Genomic DNA, 4,052 nt, shown 5'->3' with positions numbered 1-4,052 from the left:
TCTGTAGTAGACCAGCTCCCTCAGACACCCTGAAATGGAGACGAGGATCAGAAGTTTATTACAATGTATTCTAGAGTCGATGTGGGGTTGGGGGAGACAAGGATGAAGAAGGAGATGGAAGTGGGTAGTGGGAGGCACTGGGCTTCAGTGGAGTCTCCACCCAAAGTTCTAGAGGAGCTCAAAGCAAGCCTGAGCTCTTTTACTCCGGTTCGCCACCGACGATCCTACTGTCATCATGGGCCGCCACCCCGCCCGGTGTTACCGAGATTGTAAGAACAAGCCATACCCAAAGTCTCGTTTCTGCCGTGGAGTCCCTGATGCTAAGATCCGAATCTTTGACTTGGGACGGAAGAAAGCGAAAGTGGACGAATTCCCACTTTGTGGCCACATGGTGTCAGATGAATATGAACAACTTTCTTCTGAAGCATTGGAGGCTGCTCGTATTTGTGCCAACAAATACATGGTAAAGAGTTGTGGCAAGGATGGTTTTCATATCCGTTGAGGCTCCACCCTTTCCATGTCATTTGTATCAACAAGATGTTGTCTTGTGCTGGGGCTGACAGGCTCCAGACAGGTATGCGTGGTGCCTTTGGGAAGCCCCAGGGCACAGTGGCCAGGGTTCACATTGGCCAGGTCATCATGTCCCTCCGTACCAAGCTGCAGAATAAGGAACACGTGATTGAGGCTCTGCGTAGAGCCAAGTTCAAGTTCCCTGGGCGCCAGAAGACCCATATCTCAAAAAAGTGGGGCTTCACCAAGTTTAATGCAGATGAGTTTGAAGACATGGTTGCTGAGAAACGGCTCATTCCTGATGGCTGTGGTGTCACATATATCCCCAGTCGTGGTCCTCTGGACAACTGGAGAACCCTGCATTCCTGAAGGCTTCCACAGTGCTCTCCTATACCCTACCAAATCATAGTCAATAAATCTTGCATCAAGTCTGAGGGGAAAAAAAAAGCAAGCCTGAATTGACCCTCACATCAACTAGCCATTAAGTGTATATGGACTGCCCTGGGGAAAGGGCCGGATGCCCACAGAGGGTAGGCAGCTGGAAATGAGGACCATTCCCAGAAGATGCTCTACACAGTCTGAGAGGCCAGCATCTCTGCCGTATAGCCCCCCTGAATCTTGGAGGCCATATTTCTTCGTCTGAGAGAGAGTGGGACACACCTAACTCACTTCTACAGCCAGGCTCTCTAGGTCAAAGGCCATGAATGGACCCTGGGACTGGCGGTGTTTGGGTGAAGCATGAAAGGGTCTCACAGCTAAATCTTATGATTTTGTGTTTATGGGTTTGTTTGGTTTTGTTTGTTTGTTTGTTTGTTTGGGAGAAGTTTTTCATTCAAACTGTAAAAGTTAGCAGTCTTATGAGACTTGTGTTCACCTATTTCACTGGCTGCATGTTACAAACAAGATGGGATACGGCCAGCCATACCAGAAAGGGGTCATTCCATTGTAGCCACACTGACTTCTAAAGAATCATTTCTATCCCACCGACTACAGTTGGCCAGAGAAGCTTCTCTTTGCAGAGTGACAGCTGAAGTGGCCATTTTAAGTCTTCCGACTGGTCAAAGTTCTGAGGGTAAGTGCTCAGCCATCAGTGGGACATCATCGTCACCTTCAAGGCACAGGGGACATCAGGGAAGAGCGGGAAGACAGATCTAAGCATTAGAAGACAGAGGCCCTGGGAAGGACTGTCCTGTAGAGATGGCATGGGCAATAGAACTCTGAACACCCAGCACACAGACTCAACCCCAAAGACACACAAGTCAGGCAGGGAAACCGCAGGAGAGGGGGTGAGAGGGGGGAAGCCAGTGGTGGGTAAGATCACAATACATTATGTACACATATGGGCATGCTAAAAGTTGAATTTAAAATTTAAAAAATTTTTCCTTTATGTTTTGTGCGTATGGCTGTTTTGCCTGCAGGCATCATCTGTACGCCACATCCGGGCAGAATCTCTGGAGGCCAGAAGAAGGCGTTGGATTTCCTGAGACTGGAGTTGTAAGTCACCATGTGGATACCGGAACAGCAGCCAGTACTCTTAACTACTGAACCATCTCTCCAACCCCCCAAACAAAGCCCCACAGGCTTTTATCCTCTAGGTAATGAGTGGCTCGCAGACTTGCTGTTGTAGGGGAGGCAAACACACAGGAGCCCATTTCTTCGGGGTTCAGACAAGACACACTATAGAGATGGGAATAAGAATGTCTGTCACCTCAGGAGAAGATGTCACCCGGAGGGAAACAGAGAGTGAGGGAATGTTCCAGATCTCTCTGGGTGATGCTAGCCTGTACAGAGTCACTGAGGTGTATACTTAAGATGTATGCTATTTGCTATCCAAAGGTTACTTAAATGATTTTTTTTAAAGAAAAGAGAGCAATGTCTTTCAGAAGTTATTTGTATCTTATTGAGCTATAGGCTATGAAGGCATTAGCTCCTAGAAATGTCTAGAAGGACAAGGGGTCCCTTATTGCTGTTGCTGTTTATAACCCGATGAGTCCAGTTAGCCCTGTCCATATGTGTGGTGAGTGGGATGCAGCCTACCACTGGCCACACCCTAAGGAAAACTTACTCTCTGTAGCAGCTCTTTGGCAGGTTCTTTTTCCGTTCACCCTTCTCCGCATCTCTCTTCTTCCCTTTCAACCCCCTAACACTAGGTAGATGAGAAAAAGGAATAGATGGGAAAGGGGCAACGACATTATTAAACTACTGCCTGCTGGTTAGGGGAGTTGAATTCTTTAGGGCAAGTTTGGTCTTCTCAGTCAGGATATCTAATTTCTGCTTTTTGTCTCTTTGCAAGCATCCAACCACCAAGTAGCTAACAGTTACCCCCTTATTGGGGCCCTAGCATTTATATATTCACTGAAAAAGTCCCCAGAATTCTAAGTTTCACACACTTGCAGAAACAATCTGCAGCTCACAAAACCACACCCCCGAGCACACAAAAACACACACAGCATGAGGCAAGCCATAGTCAGCTGCTGTGAACAATCTGAAGCAGCCCCGTAGCCCGTGCTTGGGATTAAAGAGAAGAACACATCTTTATACTATTCCTGTGTTTTTAAAAATTAAACCATAATTCTGCCTCTAACTCTCCCTCTTCTGGCAGCTATCAAAGGCCAGTAGCTTCTCAGCGAGGGGAGGGGCCTCAGGAGTGTCTCTTAGGGACAACTTTGAGAGATTACTCAGAAAAGCTTCTCTTGATTCAACCTGAGGCCTGTCTTCTGTCTGTAGAAGAGTACAGTGGACCAATCTCAGGGGCTAGGACTTTACCAATATGTGAGGTTGCCTCCTTGAGCCCCGTGTGTGTGTGTGTGTGTGTGTGTGTGTGTGTGTGTACACCTTTTTCTTTACATCTATCTATGTATCTATCTATCAAGCCAGTCTATCTATCCAATCTATCTATTTATCCTGTCTATGTATGTATATATGTATATATGTATATATGTATGTATGTATGTATCTATCTATCTATCTATCTATCTATGTGTGTATGTGTTAGTGTGCAAATGCCATGATGTACATGTGTAGGTGTAGGTCAAAGGGCAAGAAAGGGTCACAGGAACTCTGAGCACTGGCCATCAGTCCAGCAGCAGGCACCTTTACCCACTAACCTACTTTACCTTCCGGTTGGTAAAGTGCTTGTATGAGCATGAGACCTGAGTTCAATCCCCAGAACCTATGCGCAAAGTGCCGCAGGTGGTGGCACAGTCTGTAATCCAAGTCCTGAGGGAGTAGAGACAGGTAGATCCCTGGAGCTAGCTGGCCAGTCAGCAAGCCTACTTGGCAAGTTCTAGGCTAATGAGCCACCCTGCCTTGAAAATAAAGGATAGAGGGTGTTCCTGCAAAAAGACATACAAGGCTGTCCTTTCGCTATGGTCACACTCAAGTGTTCACACACGCACACACACACACACACAAACACACAGACACAGACCCACTCCAGAAATGCACTAGTAACAATCCACATTGAAGCATATGTATATATGTTTTTTAACATAGATAGCTACCACAGTTCTTTCTTGATATTCTCAGGGGTATGGGTTCAA

The 4,052-nt window shown here is 46.6% G+C and overlaps 1 pseudogene across 1 annotated transcript; it reads left to right on the top strand.

Moving 5' to 3' along the window:
- The first annotated feature begins 215 nt into the window (after nucleotides 1-215).
- On the top strand, nucleotides 216-879 carry LOC308432315 (large ribosomal subunit protein uL16-like; annotated as a pseudogene). The gene has a single exon. The product of its transcript is annotated as a large ribosomal subunit protein uL16-like (transcript).
- The last annotated feature ends 3,173 nt before the right edge of the window (nucleotides 880-4,052 follow it).

Source organism: Micromys minutus (assembly GCF_963924665.1).
Source record: "Micromys minutus genome assembly, chromosome: 18".
In the NCBI taxonomy this organism is placed as follows: domain Eukaryota; kingdom Metazoa; phylum Chordata; class Mammalia; order Rodentia; family Muridae; genus Micromys; species Micromys minutus.
Note: the sequence above shows the minus strand (reverse complement) of the source record. Positions and strands in the feature narration are given on the sequence as shown.